Below are 18,572 nucleotides of genomic sequence, written 5' to 3'. Positions count from 1 at the left end.
CCTTGCATTCTAGGAATAAATCCCACTTGGTCATGGTGTATAATACTTTTAATATGCTACTGAATTACGTTTGACAGTGTTCTGTTGAATGTTTTTGAATCAATGTCCTTAAGGGACATTGGTCTGTAGTTTTCTTTTCTTGTAGTGTCTTTGCCTGGCTTTGATATCAGGATAATGCTGGTCTCTCATAGAATGAGTTAGAAAGTATTCCCTCCTTTTCAATTTTTTGGAAAAGTTTGAGAAGCATAGATGATAGTTCTTTAAATGTTTGGTAGAATTCACCTGTGACACCATCAGGTCTAGAGCTTTTTTTGTTGGAAGATTTTTTATTACTGACTCAATTTCATTACTAGTTATAGTCTATTCAGATTTTCTATTTCTTCGTGATTTAGTCTTGATAGGTCTTGTGTTCAGGAATTTGTCCATTTCATCTAGGGTATCCAATTTGTCAGCATACCATTGTTCATAGTACTCTCTTATAATACTTTTTATTTCTGTAAGGTCGATAGTAATGTCCCCACTTTTATTTCTGATTTTCACAATTTGAATCTTCTCTCTTTCTATCTCAGTCCATCTAGCTAAAGGGTTGTCAATTTTGTTGACCTTCTCAAAGAACCAACTTCTGGTTGTATTAATTTTCTCTATTGTTTTTTAATTCTCTCTTTCATTTATCTCTTGTCTAATGTTTATTATTCCCTTCCTTCTGCTAGCTTTGGGTTTAGTTTGTTCTTTTTCTAGGTCCTTAAGTTGTAAAATTAGGTTGTTGATTTGAGATATTTCTTGTTTTTTAATGTAACCATTTATAGCTATAAATTTCCCCCCTAAAAATGCTTTTGCTGCATGCCATAAGTTTCAATATGCTGTGTTTTCATTTCACTTGTTTCTAAGTATTTTTTAATTTATCTTGTGATTTCTTTGGTTGATTGGTTGTTTAAGAATAAGTTGCTTAATTTCCACAAATTTACTTCTGTTGATGATTTCTAACTTCATCCCGTTGTGGTCAGAGAAGATACTTTGTATGATATCTATCTTTTCAAATATATTTAAACTTAATTTGTGACCTAACGTATGCTCTATTTTGGAAACTTTCCCATATACACTTAAGAAAAATGTGTCTTTTGTTGTTGGGTAGAGTGTTCTGTATATGTCTGTTAGATCTATTTGGTTTATTGTGTTGTTTAAGTCCTCTATTTCCTTACTGATCTGTCTGGTTGTTCTATACGTTATTGAGAATGGAGTATTGATGTCTCCAACTGTTATTGTAGAACTGTCTATTTCTCCCTGCGATTCTGTCAGTTCTTGCTTCATATATTTTGCTGGTCTGTTATTAGGTGCATACATGTTTATAATTGTTATATCTTCTTGCTGAATTGTGATGTACCTCACCTGGGTCCCACCTAGACTTGATTTCCCATTCCTGTGTCCTTTCAGACAGGCCACCTGGCTCAGGGAAGTCAGATACCCAAAAGGATTTGATCACCACCACACAGGACCTCCCTTTTGGATTTTAAGGGAGGAGTCCTGGTTCTAGTGCTCTACAGGAAGTGGAGAAAACAGCTCAGGAATCTGCCAGGAGCCATGGGACTGTTTCCACCAAGAGAAGAAGATCAGCCTACAACTATTAAAAATGGCTTTTTCACAAAACATTACAAAATAGCTCTTCATCTACAAAATCGCCACGGCAAATATCACCCCAGTGAATTAGGTGTTCATGTCTGTTACTGAAAAATGGTATCTTTTCTAAAACATTGCTACCTAAATAAGAATGCTCTAGAGATCTTAATACGGAAATAAAAGGATGGTTCTGTCAACTTTGGTGTCTCTTTTAAGGAAGAAAAATGTGATTCTCTGTGCTGCATGCCCTCCTCCCACCTCTCTCTCTCTCTCTCTCGGCTTCTTCCCTCCCTTTCCTGCTCTCTCTCCCTATCTCTCTCTCCCTCTCTCTCTCATTGTTTCCGGTGCTCAAACTGTCAGGATGTCCTCAAATCTGAGCAATCAGCCAGGAGAGCTCCAGGCTGTGCATTCTACACAGAGGCTGTGACACATTTACATATTTTAAGGGGAAGGAGCCACAAGTATTCTCAATGGGGACATGGTGGGGCTTTTAGCTTTCTAAGGCAACATCACATATTCCTGGAAACAATTAGAGTACTTCACAATAGCCCCCATGCAAACTCAACAGTGACAGGAAAATGAAAGGAAACAGAATAGTGGCTCTGTAGAATTCAGCCTCTTACTCACTGCTGACACTGAGGGAAGGTGGAATAACCATCACAGAGAACACCTCCATGGCTCTCACCACAGGGAAGCTGCCAGACTTTGCTTTTACAAAGATGGACAGAGCCCCAGGAAGGCAATGTTGTGTGATGAGCTTTGTATATTAATTATGAGGTGTTGATAAGGCAGGCCAGCTTAACCTGCTGCTTCCTGCCTGGGTACTGCACTGAGTTCCATGTATCAAGTTAGAAAGTAATGGGTGTTTTGTTTTTGTGTTTGGAGGCAGACATATTCTGTAGGCACTACCCATGCAGTAAAATCAACCTAATATTTCCCTTTTGTGCAGTGCCCATAGAATGTGACATACCTTGTGGTTTATGAAAGATGGGCTAGAAGGTTTTGGAAGCTGATAACGCCCCCCCAGTTCTCCTGCTCGCAAACTTACTGGATGCATCTGGGTGCCAAGCACTGTGCTAGATCCTTCATGAGCATTATTACTTATCATTTCCACAACCCAACAATTTAGATGGATGATGGCCTTGAAAATGGAGAAGTTATTTTTTTAAATGTGTGTTTTTATTAATTATTACTTAGTTTTTGTCTTGAAGCCATGTAGCTTGTGAGTGGCAGAGCTGGGAGATGAGTCCGAGTCCCCCTAGCTCCGGAAGCTCCTTCCACAATGAAGCGGTATCTGAAGCAGGGGAATTCACCTGCGCCAACTCTGCAGGATGCCCAGCATCCCACTGTAGCTAGAGGCAGCCTGTAGAGCCTTGCCTCATGTAAGAGTACCCCTGGTGCATCAACAGCCTCTCAAACAATGTGTAGCAGATGAACGGATAAATTGTTTTACCTGTGTCAGAAACCAAGAGCTCAGAGTGGGCTGGAAGTTGCTATTCCTTGGGTCTGCATTTTATCCCACAAGTGGACACTACTCTTTAGAAGTGGAGAGACCAGTCCTCTCCCAGCTGTCCAGGATCTTGGCTCCCAGGAGCTGTCCAAGGTGCTAAGTGGGTGCTGCTGTTAGGAGTTCCCTGGAGGTAGAAGAGCAGTGCCTCTTGCTGAGCTTCTGCCTGCCCTGAAGCTTGCCCTTCTGGCTTCACGTCCACAAATCCAGCCACCTGTCCCCATCTCTGCTCTGCCTGATCCTGGGTAATTGTATAGACTGTGGTCTGGGTCCGGCTGTCTACCTCTCTCTTGTCTCGGCTGAGACTTGCCCTCCTTGCTCCCTTTTTCTGGCCCCACTCAGTGCCATGAAGAAAATGGAAACCCCACAGTAGTTGGTACAAATAATTAATTCACACAATAATTCTAATATACCTGAAGATGTCTCCAGTGCCGCAGCCACAAGTGTACTCAACTCAGTGCTGGGGTGGATGGCAGTGTGACCAGAAACCCGGACTTCTCACCCACAGAGCAAAGAGGAGTCAATGCCTACATGGAGACTGGCAGAGAAGCCTTCACCAAAGAGGCAATATTTAACCCAACACCAAAAGAGTGAGAAGGAGCCAGGGGTGGTGAAGGTGATTCCAGACAGAGTGAACTCAACAGTGAAGACACTGAGGTGGGAGGAGGGGCAGCTTGGCGGGTTCAAGATTGAGAAGGAGCCCTGCTCGGGTTAGACCCCAGTGGGCAGGTGGAAGAGTGGATGGAGATTAGGGTGAAAGATAGCCTGGGGCATATAATGACCACCCAGGGAAGGGGATACACACAGAGAAGGAGTAATTACTTTAGTCAAAGACGCTAAGTTAGTGGTCAGAGGAAGATGCCTGATATTATTATTAACATACACAACTGTTTTTAAAATACTCATTTGTTCATTTTTTGTCTTTCCCAGTAGACTACAATCTCATGAAGGTGAGAACAAGTCCCTCATGTGTCCACCACCCCTAAAGCAGAACTGGCGTATGGGCCACCTCAGTAAATATTTATCAAATGAGGAAATGAGAAGAGTGAATTATATGAATATACATTGAAGACAAAATGATTTCAGGTAAAAAGGTCAGTCACAAAATTAAGACATGTGGACTGAGTAATGGGAAAAGTGGGGAGGCTTCACATGGAACAAAACGTCCCATTCAGCCACAGCCCTTTCTGATTAGGAGGAGCAGAAAACGGTTCATTTGTGGGATTTCTCCTCCACTTCCTGACTCTATGAGCATCTTCAATAATTCAGTGCAATCTTTTTTCTGATTAATGCAAGTTCTGTATAACAAAGTCATTACCTCAACGCTTCCCTACATTTGGGGGCATAGCAGGTATTGAATGCCTGATTCTCCCTCCAAGGAAGTTACCTGCACGCTTGTCATCACAGAGGCCCTGGGCCCAAAGCCCTATGTGTCCTTTATAACTCTTGGTGGTTATCACATTTACATGTGGGTTGTTTTCATATGTGCATGTTGTCCCAGAGGAGGAATTTGGTGCTATCTTCAACATCTTCTGGCTGTGAGTTCTGACCTAGGATAGTGCCCAGCACAGAATAGATGTTTCATAAGCATTTGATAAATGAGAGAAGGAATTTATTAATCACACGTTCTTTGCCAAGCACTTCACTAGGCAGTGGTACTTTGGAGCTAAATATGACCAGTTGAAGTCTTCAAGATGGGTAATACATGAGTAGAAGAGAGCAAAACGAATGCATGGAGCTGTAAAATGCCAGGCAGGATAACCTAAGCATGCAGAGCAGAGCAGTGGTACAGAGGAAAGATCAAGGGTGTGGTGAGAACCTGGCCACACTGTTCTCTGCTCTGTTCTCAGAGCTGGGAAAAGTGTGTGGCATGTTCACAGGCCTTCAATAATGCAGTTACATGAAGAATAATCCAAATTACATTTACCCGAAAAATCTACCTGGCATTTGAACAATGTTTGTCTTGACTATTTCAAATAGAGAACACTTTTTTTTTACATAACAGACTTTATTTTTTAGAATAGTTTTAGGTTTACAGAAAAAATTGAGAAGATAGTGTAGAGAGTTCCCATATACCCCACATCCAGTTTTCTCTATGATTAACATCTTACATTACTATGGTACATTTGTCACAATTAATGAACCAATATTGATACATCATTAACTCAAGTTGATGCTATATTCAGATTTCCTTAGTTTTTATTTAATGTTCTTTTTTTCTGTTCCAGGAAACCATGCTGCATTTAGTCATCATGTCTCCTTAGGCTCCTGTGAGCTTTGACAGTGTCTCCAATTTTCCTTGTTTTTGATGACCTTCACAGTTTTAAGGAGTATTGTTCAGGTACGTCATAGGATGCCCCTCTACTGGAATTTGCCTGATGTTTTCTCTTGATTTTACTGGGGTTTGGGTTTTTGGAAGATCACAGAAGTGAAGTGCCATTTTCATCACAACATGTGAAGGGCGCATTATTTCAACATGACGTATTACTATCTATGTTGACATTGATCACCTGGCTGAGGTTGTGTGCATTAGGTTTCTCTGCTGTAAAGTTCCTCTCTTCTTTCCCTTTCTGAGCTGTGCTTTTTGGAAGGAAGCCACTATGAGTAGCCAACACCTAAGGAGTGGGGGCTATATTCCTACTCATTAGGACCAAGTAGCTACACGAATGATTTGGAATTCTTCTGCACAGGAGATTTGTCTCTTCTCCTTTATTTATTTGTTCGTTTGTTATTTAATGATTAATTTATATCAATACAGACTGATGGGATATTTACTTTATAACTTGCATTATAATCCATACTCCCTTATTTATCTGGTTGCTCATATGGTTCCAGTTTGGCCACTTGGAGCTTCAGTTGGCTCCTGTGTTCTTTGACCTACTTCCATCAATGTGGGCATTTTTTGAGCACTTCCTTACTTTCTGGAACTACAAGATGCTCCAGGCACATCTTGTATTTTACCTGCTCCATTTCCAGAATAAGCCATCTTCTCAAAGAGAATAGTATGAGAAACGAGGGCTGGGCACGAGGCATACTCATTTTTACTGGGGTACTGTTGTTTCCAGGCCTTCTCAGCTGACAGAGCAAGGAAATATCTGTATGGATACCAAGTCGTGTATATGCATCTATCTATAAATATTTCTAAATGCATTCCTCTGTACCTATATTAAGCTAAACATGAGTTCACACTGATGTCTTTTGCTCTAATCCATCACCACGTGGATCATTCTAGCCTCCTTCCCACGTGTCTGTAATCTCCCACCACAACAGTGAGCAACCTGGCTCCCTCCATCTGACATCCATTTATTTACATTGTTAAATTTCAGTATGGATGTATAGTGGTATCAAATTATTATCCCATACCCCCACGAGAAACAACTTAATCAGCTAGAGTACAGTGCTGACGTCCAAATCCTTTGCCTCTAGTCTTATGGACCCCAGTTATTTAGGTCAGTGTTTTACCCATCCCCGCAGAGAAGTTGTTTCATGCAGTTGTAAGAGTTACATTCTCTTGTGACAGTCTGCGCTCCTTCTTTGGATCCTTCAACGTCTTAAGTGATTTTTAAAACATCTGCATATTAAGGTTTACTCTTTGTTCTGTTAAGTTCTGTGGCTTTAGACAAATTCATAATGTCGTGTATCTAACATTACAGTATCATACAGAATAGATTTATTCCCCTAAAATACCCTTACTTCATCTGTTCACTCCCCCTCCTCTTGAACCCCTGATCAATATACTATCAATATAGTTTTGCCTTTTTTCAAAATGTCTTGTAATTATAATCATACAGTATGTAGCCTTTTCAGACTGGTTCCTTCCACTTAGGATTTGCATTTGTTTCCTCCATGACTTTTTATGGTTTGATAGCTCATTTCTTTTCATCACTGAATAATATTCCACTGAATGTCACAGTTTGTTTATCCATTCAGGTATTGAGGGACATCTTGGTTCCTTCCAGTTTTCAATGACTACACATAAAGCTGCTATAAACATTCATTTGCAAGTTTTCTGTGGATATAAGTTTCCAAACAATTGGGTAAATATCTAAGAGTACAATTGATGGATAGAATGGTAAGACTTTCTTTGGCTGCCAAACTGTCTTCCAAAGTGGCTGTACCATTTTGCATTCCCAGCAGGAATGAACGTGAGGTTGTGTTGCTTTGCATCTTCACTACCATTTGCTGTTGTCAGTTATTTTGGAGTTTAGTCATTTTAATAGGTGTGTGGTGGTATCACATTGTTTTAACTTGTAATTCCCTGACGAAAAATGATGACAAGCATGACATTTTTATATACCTACATGCCTTCTGGACATCTTTACTTGTGATATGTCTGTTATAATCTTTTACCTATTTTTTAATTGGATTATTTTCTTATTGTTGAGTTCTTTATTTTGGGTACAAGTTCTTTCTCGGATATGTAGTTTGCAAATATTTCTCCCAATGTATGGCTTGACTTTTTATATCTCAACAGGGGCTTTCACAAGGCACACAGTTTTAATTTTAAGACAGTTGGTGCCGTGTCAAAAAAACTCATTGCCAAACCCAAGCTCACCTTGGTTTTCTCCTATGTTTTCTTCTAGTTTTAGAGTAATCCATTTTATTTTTAGACCTATGATCCATCTTGAGTTAGTTTTTATGGAAGATGGAAGGTCTGTGTCTAGATTAGTTGGTTGATTGATTTCATATGGACTTCCAATTGTTCTGGCACAAATGTTGAGAAGACTATCCTTTCTCCTTTAAGTTGTCTTTATTCTTTGCCAAAGATCAGTTGACCATATTTTTGTGGCTCTGCATTCTGTTCCATTGATCTAAGCATCCATTCTTTCATCAATACTGTTCTGTCTTGGTTACTGTAGCTTGATGTTAAGTCTTGAAGTCGAGTGGTGTTAGTTCTCCAACTTCACTCTTCTTCAGTAGAGCATTGGCTATTATAGGTTTTTGCTTTCCATATGAACTTTAAAATCAGTTTTTCAAGTTGTCCAAAATAAAGACGTATAAATTAATGGTTGAATAAAGAGAGAAAGAGAGAGAGAGAAAGGAAGAGAGAGAGAGAAAGAAAGAAAGAAAGAAAGAAAGAAAGAAAGAAAGAAAGAAAGAAGGAATGAAGGAAGGAAGAAAGAAAAAGAAAAAGAAAGAAAGAAGGAAGGAAAGAAAAGTCAAATTTCTTGTGCAGAAAAATTAAAATATATATAAATATATATATGTAGACATTACACCCTCAAGGAGGAGGAGCATAATGACCCACTCCTTGGGTGTGAGTCATGCACAGATGACTCTCTCCCAAAGACTATGGGAAGTTGGAGGAAAAACAATTTTCCAGTGGAGAAACCTGACAAGCATGACCTCAGCCAGGTGACCAAGGTCAACATAGACAATAATAAGTCAGGTTGAAGGCATGTACACTTGATAAGATGTGATGAGAATGGCACTTTACCTCTGTGGTCTTCCTTCCAAAAACCCATAACCCCAGTCTAACCCTGTGAAAACAAAAACAGCAGACAGACTCAAATGGAAGGGCATCCTATAAAATACCTGAAGAGTACTTTCCCAAACTGTCAGGTTAATCAAAAATAAGATAAGTCTGAGAAACTATCTGTCTAGGGGAGTCTAAGGAGGCATGATGACTAAATGTAATGTGTTATCCTGGATGGGATCTTGAGACAGAGAGAAGGGCGTTGGTTAAAAAGGAAGGAAATCTGAATAAAATAAGGGCTTTAGTTAATAGTAATGCATCAATATTGATCCATCAGTTGTGACAATGCAACCTACTAATGTAAGATGTTAACTAGGTTTGGGATATATGGGAACTTTCTACTATCTTTGTCACTTTCTGTAAATATAAATGTATCTTAAAATGAAGAGTTTAAAAATAAATGTGTGAACACTGGGACTCAATTCCACTACAAACTCTAGGAGGCAGTAGAGAGCACACCTCAGGATGACCTCATCTGGGGGCTACGAAGCTGGGATATTTATCCTCCAATTCACACTTGTCATTAGCCAAGGGCTGCACCAGCGTCTCCAGCCTGCTGCACATTGGGGCTGAGAAAACAGTCCACATGTACAGAGCAGCAAGTGCCAGGGGATGTGGGCAAGGATCAACGTCTCATCTTGCCAGAAGAGTGCCCTGAGTTCTCTGAGTTTCTTCACCTCCCTATCCATTTAAGGGGTAGCCCCGGCATTTCTGAAATCTCTGCAAGGAAGAACTTTCTGTAGATAATGCCTCTTTTTATTTTTTTTAACCAGCACATCCACTGAGAAAAGGTGACCCAAATTACATCTAGGTTTCTACAAGGTAGAAACCTTATTGTCATGTTAATTTCAAACCCACACTATTCAACTTTCTCCTAGAAATTTGAAATAACTCTAGTGCTTCCCTAGCAGACAGCTGGCCCTCCCACCCAGCTCAGGGCTTGGGAGGAGAAAGCCTTCCAGCACGTTGGCGCTTCCAGAAAAGAGCTGGGTTCTCTTCCCCTGGGGCCACCTGGTGTATTTACCCGCCCAAGCAAGAGAGGCACCAGGGCTCGGCAGACTAATTATCACCTGATTCCCCAGCAGGCACATAACAACATGTAGTACAGGCGATGTGTCATTCCTGCTGTTCTTACATGGGTAGGACTGGCTGGCTTGTTTCAGAGCAAATCATAGCAACACTGTGGTTAAAAGGGCACCTTTCAGCTCTTTATGGAACGTAGCTGTGGAAGGAAGAATAGCCTTGGTCTTAGGAAAATGTCAAGTGACTATTTTGAAAAAAAAATAGAAGCACACTTTAATTCTCAGGAAAATGAGAAATTCGGACAGAAGTGCCATGTTCTTCAGGGTAGTCAAGTCTCCCCCTCTGTCCACCTTGATCTGTGTTTGGAAGCAACGTGATATACAAGCCTGGTCCCCCAGCCACCCAAAGTAACTTCCTCCCCAACTATCTCTTTCTGATCCCTTTTAATCTTTCTAACTTTCCCTCTCTTCTCAAATTTGCTCATAATTTATGCCCCAAGGTCCCTAAATCTGCTCATCAACCCCTCCTTCAATCTACCAACTTTGTCCCCAAATCGTATTTTGTGGCTCAAATTGTTCCAGCTTTGGCTATTGGGAGCTCTTTCAGTTGGTGCCTGTGTCCCTTTGCAGTATCCTCATCACTGGGGGGGTGTGGGGAGGTGAACATTTCCTTAGTTTCCAGCACTACACGATGCTCCAGTCTCCTTTTGAATATTTCCTGTCCTAGGCCCAGCATCAACCATTCCTCCCAAGGAGTCCTGGTCCTTTTATAGGAGAATGGTGTTAGAAACCAATAATGGGCACCAGATGTGCTCATGTTACTGAGATGTCACTGCATCTAGGCCCCCTCAGCTGACTGAACAAGGAGATTTTTGTGTTACTACAAATAGGTGTATTCACTTATCTATAAATATTTCTATGTGTAACTGTCTACATGTATACTAAGCTAAATACAAGTTCACATTGATGTCTCCAATTCTAATCCATCACTGTGTGGGTTATTCTATCCTCCTCCCCTTGCTTATCTGTAATTGCCCACCTCAACAGTGAGCAACCTGGCTCCCACCATCTGCCAACCGTTTAGGTGATTATTCAATCCCAGTGAACAGGTGTAATGGTCTCAGAATTGTTAAGGCCATACCCACCCACTTTGTTGACTGCTTTTCTTCCCTTTCTCACTTCTCCACTCTCCCATCACTGCTTCCTAGGGAGCACTCTCCCATCATTGCTCCACCACCTCCCAAGAAACCCACTTGCACTCAATCCTCATCTCAGGGTCTGCTTCTAGAGGAACCCATCTGAAGACAGTATATCTGTAGACCTGGGATAATTTCTAGGCCATCTCCCATTCTCGAGGATGCTCTGAAGTTCTCTGTCTGGATCCTGTTCTTGACCTCGCTTTTGAGCCTTCTGTGTCCCTGCAGGCTGATTGGGGCAGAGTTTTGGGAAGGTTCCTAGGTCCCCTCGGGTTGTGACTTGGTAGCTGTCTCTTTGGCTTCCTTTGGTTATGTTGCATGTTCACAGCAGCATCTTTCAATGATGCACTTTCTTCCCTTGGACATAAATCCTCCAAAATACCACTAGCATCACATCAGCACCATACTCAGTTACCCAAAAGAGGCCTCTGATTTCCTCACTGCGTCTTGATTCTTCTGCTGAACTCCCCAATTGTTCCTTGTCAAGTCCAACTTCATAGGTCGTCTCACTGAATGGCACAATCCGTGACACATCAGAACTCTTCTCTGCTGGGTCCTCTGTGCCCTTTCTCCTTCCTCCCTTGCTGACATGGCTCACACTAGTCCACCCTCCCCACCATCCAAATCCACCTGCTATGCCTCCAGGTTCAGCTCCAGCCTTCTCTAACCAACCCTCCTCCCCAAGGTGATTCTGGTTCTCCCAGCTTCTACAGAACGGACTCAGCACCAAAAGTCTTGGTACCCAAAGGTCCTCTAATTTATGAAGGTAACTTTGATCCAGTGGAGGTAACTGTTGAGAAGGATTCTGAGATTGCCTTTGAGCCTACTGGTACAGTTAGAAGCGTCTGCTACTTAGTGAGCAGTAGCCTGAACTGCAGCTCCTGTTGGCGTTCCTGCTCAGGTTGTTTCAGGTCCATCCACTCTCGACTCTCTCGTTAAATTATCAGCTCCTTAGGTTGGTCCCTCTGTGGTACTGATTTTTTCCTCCTTTGTGTCTATCTGACTCATCAATCTAAACTTAGATTCATTAATCTGAACTTAAAGCTGAATTATGAGGTTCAAATTCATGCATATTTTGGGAGCTCAAGAACCAAGACCACTGTATACACCTTTCACATCAGCTGAAAATGTGCCCGTGTCAGCTGGAGGCTCACAGATAGTGATGTATGCAGCTGATATACAGGACTTTAAGCCATTTTCCGTTCTGGTCTTTGAGCACTCTGCTGTATAAACCTTCCTCTTGTGCCATATCACATTTTATTATCAACCTTCTGGCCAATTTTCTTTAAAATCACGAAATAAATCAAGAGGGAATGAACGTGTGCATTTGATTCTTTTGGGATGTGATTTGAGCTGTTCTGGTAATATATGAATTGAAGCTGTCCTTTGTGCATTGGACTCAATCCAGCCACATCAGTGGTCAGACAGTTGATTTTGTTTTTTTATATAGAAGAACAAATGTGACTGATTCCATGCTTTAATTAAGGGAAGATTTTAGTGGAAGAAAATAATAATAATGATAATCCAACACATTCTTAAAGCCTTTCCTGGACTTCTATTGTGGTTTGTGAAAATGTGATTCATGATGATGTATTAAATATTAAAACCAATGTAAGATTTAATTCAAATTTATAAGACGGCTTTGCTTAATTTACTGTCTATGGCACAATTTCCTTTGCAGATAACATTTAGCATGCTGCATAAATAATAAAACAGTGCCCACATCCTTCAATTGTTTTACCTAGCCTGGCATTAAAATTGACCTTGCTGACACTTAATTCTCTCTAGAATTTCTGTCCCTTTCTCTTCTTTCTTCTTCTCTCAACGGGCTACCTTGTAATTCTGTATGATTTTATGGGTTCAAGTTTGGAAGCTGGAGGCATTTTTTGAGAGTCAGCATCTGTGTTTGACTTGACCTGGAACACTTTCTTGGTTGCAGAAGGGTAAGTCCTCATCAAGGGCATGTTCCTAAGAATACTCAAATTAAAGGTGTCAGAGAAATGAGAATTTAGCCCCTTTCCTCAGGCTTTTTCAAGACTCTTGCCTCTATAAATGAACAATTTGCTACTAAATTCAGTTTCATTTCAAATTTTCCCTGTAGCGGGTTCATCCATCACGTTTCCAGGTGGGTGGACGAGAGGCACGGTCGGAGGGGGTCTCTCCGTTGGGGAATCCACAGACAATGTTCACTTGAAATTTTCCTCTCATTAGGAAGGTTGCAAAACACTGGAAGCCAGGAAGACTCCCTGGCTGGGGTTTTCAATTCAAGGAGACATTCTTATCAGCTTGGACCACTTGACAGAAGCCGCTGAGAGAGGGTTCCTGTGAGTTGCTGACCAAGACTGGGGATTGCAGAACTGTGCCTCCTTGGCAAGTCCTCGATGAGCACATCTTTGCGAAACTGCTGGGTGACAGGGGACTTTCAGGGCCAGTTGGGGAGGGGCTGCCAGAGCGTGAGTGCAGAGGATGGCGCTCTGTCTCCTTCATCTCCGCATCCTCAGTGCTCAGCAGAGCACCTGGCAAAGGCCAAGCACTAGGTGTTTCTTGCTGAGTGGATGAAGAGAAGACCAGAGGAGAGATGGAAGAGGAGCGACTCCCTCCTCCTTCCACAGGTCCCAGTAGAAGTGGATGCAAAGACAGGGAGGAGGCGAGGAGACTGGTGAGACCCCGCAGACCCCAGCTCTGCTCACGGCGCACAGCAGGCCTTCTGGGCCTGGATCACAAGGATCACCTGCGGACTTTAAAAAACTGTCATACCTGGGTCCATCCCAGGCCGACTAAATCAGAATCCTCAGAACGGGTGAGCCAATGAAGATGGAAAGGCAGAAGGAGGCCGGTGTCGTTGCCAAGAGGACGCGGGGAACAAGGAAGCAGAGGGAGGGCTTCACGCAGGACTGGAACCAGGCAGAAACAAGCAGAAGGGAATCGCTGCCTCCTCTGGGCCTCGTGCTGCTGGCCCCTGGGGTCCTCTGGCCCTTCCCAGATTTCACAGGCAGGGCGAGGCCTGGAAGGTCAAACTTTCCTACCACCCCTCCCTGCAGAGGACGGGGAGCAGACCCAGTGGTTCTGATTGGCGCGTGCCGCCAGGCCCTCCCCTTGCTGTCCATTCTCTCCTGCAAACTTGGGAGCACGTGTTGAGCACTGATGATGTCCTGGCCCTGAGAGCGGCCCTGGGACGTCAGTGGACAGCACTGCCCCTGCCCTCTCGGAGCCGACAGGCCTGTGGGAGAAACAGATACAGAACAAGTAATGACACGTTTGTTGAGTGTTTCCAGAGAGTGAACCAATGGGGGCTCAGTCTCTAGGTCAACTTGGCCAGACCCCAAGGGAAGAGAGGGCCGCAGGGCCAGTAGGAGGGTCCCAGAGAGATGGAGAAGGCATGGGGACAGCCTTGAGTGAAGGCGCACGGTGCTCTGGAAGAATGAAAGGAGCCAGTCCGACCACTGCTGGACCAGAGGGGGCCAAGGTCACGGTAAGGCTGTCGCAGTCAGTGGGGGCAGTCCCAGCAGGGCCTTGGCTGACCTGTGGGCTGTGGGAGAGGCCACGTCAGGTCCCTCTGGGGCAGTGGGAGAATGAGCAGGAAGAGGGGAGTGGGTGGCCACAGGAATGGAGCACAAGGGAGAGGGGCTAGGGGCATCCCGTCTCTCCTCACGCCTCAGCAGGAAGCCAGCCCTCCAACACGGCTACCTCTGTCTCCCCTCTGCACTCCCAAGGCTCATGTAGCTTTGGGTCTCTCCTCTGTGTGCTTGTCAGTGCCCATGCACTCTGACGTGTCTCGGGTTCTCTCGCTGTTTCTTCTACAGCGGGAAGGACCTGCCCGGCTCAGGTTGCTAAGTGCAGGTCTGGGTGCCACTGAGCAGCTGGCTCCCTCCTGGGAGCCTGAAAATTCACTGGCTTGTGTTTCGATTTGTTTCTGTTCCTCTGAAGCAGGTGCTGCTGCTCTGGGAATCCTTCTCTCTCTCCAGTTCTGGCGGGGCTCAGTGATTGCAGGCTTGGCCTCTGGAACAATGGTCTAGGGCCGACGTCAGCTTACTAGCTGTTTCCTGGGCTGAGGGACTCAGGAGTAGGTTTCCCCGGTGGCTGTACACTTTGGGGAGTCATGGTGCTTCCCACTTCTCAAGTGTCTCATGAGAGTTAACAGAGTGAACCTGTATACAACTTACTTGCGCCTGACATGTGATCAGCGGTGCGGGAGCGTCTGTGATTGTTATTTTCATGAGCGCAGTGGACCCAGCTCTGAGGTCTCCACATCACCCACACTGAACGCGGCGCCGCGAGGAACCTCACCGATGAATCCACACCTGTTGCACCGAGCAGCGCGTGTGCAACACACAGCAGAGCGAGACAATGAGACCCCCAGGAAGATGCTCCTGTCAGAGGAGGTGATGCCTCAGGCATCTGGAGCTCAGGGAGGCCCTGTCGTCTCTGCCCTGTTCTGATGGAGGGCACCGGGGAAGAGAATCAGGTGAAAATGCAAGTGTCCTTCATCAAGCAAACCGTGACCAGACCTCTTTCACCTCCCCAGATCTGCTTCTTCACAAACCCCTCCTCTCTTCTCCTCAGGACTCATAAATCTTTCTGCAGTGACAAGATATGCAAGGACGCGGGGAGCAGGGCTGGGGTGGCCTTCTCCACCTATCGGTATACGTCGGGGACCACCTGCAAACCAACTGCTTCAGCAAGCTGTTGCTTTGGCCTTCTGTCTTTAATCAGATGGTGCTTCTCACCCACATTCCCAAAAGGACTGTGAATCGTGAGCTTTCTGGTGGAAAAGGACAATCCTTCAGTGTTGGGGCAAAGCAGGAAAACAGAGAATGGAGGAGATTTAACGCTCCAGTCAGAGAAGTCAAAGGAAGGAAGAAGCAGTAGGTGCTAGGAAGATGCTCTGAGCCGTTGGTATGCACTCCCTGTGACACGATGCTCACTTCTGCACCCCAACCCGGGGCCCAAGTCAAGTTTCATTAACCTTCCACAAACAACTCATAGGAAGAATAATTTATTCTAACATTGGAACCCCGGCGTACCTAAGTCTTTACTACCCGACCTAGGAAATGCTTTCCGTGTATGTCTGACCAGATTTTAGATTCTTCAGGATGGTGACAAGGACTTCTTTTATATGTCATAAGCAGATTTAACATATGGATTTTCACAGAGATGGCCTTCCAAGGTCTCTCTCTAATTTTGTATTATTTGTCTTAAGTAGTGTCCCCAAATTTGTGTACAACTCGAGTCTTGTAGAATCTAGATCTTCCTCTGTGCATCTCATAGGGGATCCCATGTCCAGAATGGCAGCATCGGGGTCATCTGAGGAGCTGTGGAAAAACAGAGATTCCCAGTGCCTACCCCTCAGTGCACCTTCAGAGGCCTTGACTCAGTGGGTCTGGAGCAGAATCATTTGAACACCACCCACAGGGCTCTAATGGTGACCACTGCCCTTAGTGCAGAGCCAGGGACTCACAGGAACTCTGCTTTTGCTGGCATCCTATAGATAAGGACCTAATGGGTAACGGTACCTTCAGATGCTACTGGGGTCATTTTGAAAAGTTGGGTGCGTGGAATTGGGGAGGGAACAGAGCAGATATCCTGACTAGCTCTTAGCCCTTCTCCACTTAACCGATTCTCACTGGCGAGTCCTCCAGCCCAGGCACAGTGCTGGGTACTCCGTAGAGAGTTGGGGAAAGGAGATGATATCCTCCCTTCCCTGGCTCTTACAACATACTTCTGTTGGCCCTGCTGCACACAAGCATTTCTGAAACTCCACCTGCCCACGACCCCCACTCATGTGGCCGTCCCACCCTGGTCACTGCCTGGGGTGGCCTCCTTCACTCAGTGGATTCTCTCATTCTTTGATGGCAGTGAAGCCTGGTGGTCAGAAGTGAGCTCAGGACCCCTATGGCCTGAACTGTACCCCCGCTCTGCCACTCTCTGGCTGTGTGATCACAGGAAAGCTGTGTAACATGGTCGAGACTCAGATGCTCATCTGTGAACCAGAGACAGTGCGGGGGGGAGCGATGGATAGCAAACGGCCTCCAACAGCAGGCAGGGCCTGGAGCAAGTGGCGTGGATAGAAGGTCAGCAAGCGCCAGTCCTTACTACTATCCTGTTACATTTGCTGCGGCCCCCAGGCCTCAGGCGCTGGGCGATAGCTGTGGGGTCTGGAGATACAGACAGGAACAAGCCGGGTCCTGGCCTTCAGGTGGCTATCACCCCTGGGGAAGAGATGCCCACAGGTAATTATATGTGGAGCCAGAAGGAAAGCGTGGGGATCCCATTCTGGGGCCAGGAGTAGATGGCCTGATTAAGAGCCTTGAGCCTGGGATAGGAGCCAGCCAGGCCAAGGACAACCAGGCGGGGATCCTGGGCCACTGGGCCACTTGTGCAAATGCACAGTGAGGACAAAGACAGGAAGCATTTGGGGATCTCACTACCCATGCATGGCCTGGGCGTAGCGTGCAAATAGGGTGTTTTGAAGGATGAGAGAGGCGTCTGGAGAAACAGGCAGGGAGCAGACCAGGAAGATGTGTGTAATGGTGGGCAAAGGGTTTAGACATTATCCCAAAAGCTCCCCATATAAGGTGTTTGCACTGAATTGTGTCTCCCTGAAAACTCATATGTTGAAGCCCTAACCCCCAATATGACTGTAGTTGGAGATGGTGTCTTTAAAGAGGGAATTAAGGTTAAACGAGGTCACAATGGTGGGGCCCTAATCCAATAGGACTAGTGTCCATATAAGAAGAGGAAGAGACACCAGGGATGTGTGTGGACAGAGGAAAGGATATGTGAAGACTCACTGAGAAGGCAGCCATCTGCAAGCCAAGGGGAGGCCTCAGAAGAAGCCAACCCTGCAACACCTTGATCTTGGACCTCCAGCTTCCAGAACTGGGAGGAATAAGCTTCTGTTGTTTCAGCCCCCAATCTATGGTATTTTGTGATGAAAGCCCCAGCTGACTAACACATAGGGGGTCCCTGAAGGGCTTTAAGCAGAGAAGTGACAGCACAAGATGCATGCTGTAGAATCCTCCATCTGGTGGTCGTAGGGAGAGTGGGTTTTAGGGAGGGAGAACAAAGGCAAGAGAGACAGTTAAAAAGCAACTGTGGCCATTCAGGTGAGAAATGGTGAAGACCTCGGTGAAATCAAGCCGTGGAAGGCAGGTTAGAGGGACTCCCTCCGGGAGATGGTCAGACTGGCTGTAGAGCAGGCGGAATCCCAGCTGAGCGATCTTGGGAAGTTGCAAAACCTCTCCCTGCCTCCCTTTGCTCATCTGGGGAGGGGGGGCGAGAATGAGAGTGCCAGCTGCAGAGAGCCGCCATGCCTTCACAATGTGTCCAGGCGGCACCACACGGTGAGGGCCACTCTAAGGCTCCATGACCACAAGTCATTATCGCAGGTCGGACGAGAACTCGACCCATCAGCCGGCCAGTGGCTGTGGGGCATGAGGAGAAGCAGCAGGAGGCAGGGATGGCTGGCTGGGCGCAGGACAGCAGCGGCCTTTGCCGAGCGAGGCTGCACAAGACCAGCAGTGCCCCAGAGGCCCGCTGTGAAGGATTGTTGGAGGTGTGGAAGGAGCTGGATATGGCTCACACTCTCCTCTGCACAAGTCTCGTTAACTGATTTCCATCAAGGAGGGTATGGCACCCAGGGAAAATGGCTTTGGCTTTGTCTCTTCTCACAATGAATCGTGATTTATTGTATGGATTGTTATACACTGTGTGAAATGTTACACCGCCTATGGCTTATGTTTATGTTGTGTGTTATG

Source organism: Ceratotherium simum, chromosome 21 (assembly GCF_057802395.1).
Source record: "Ceratotherium simum simum isolate JZ-2026a chromosome 21, ASM5780239v1, whole genome shotgun sequence".
Taxonomy (NCBI): Eukaryota; Metazoa; Chordata; class Mammalia; order Perissodactyla; family Rhinocerotidae; genus Ceratotherium; species Ceratotherium simum.
This window is presented reverse-complemented; position numbering follows the sequence as displayed.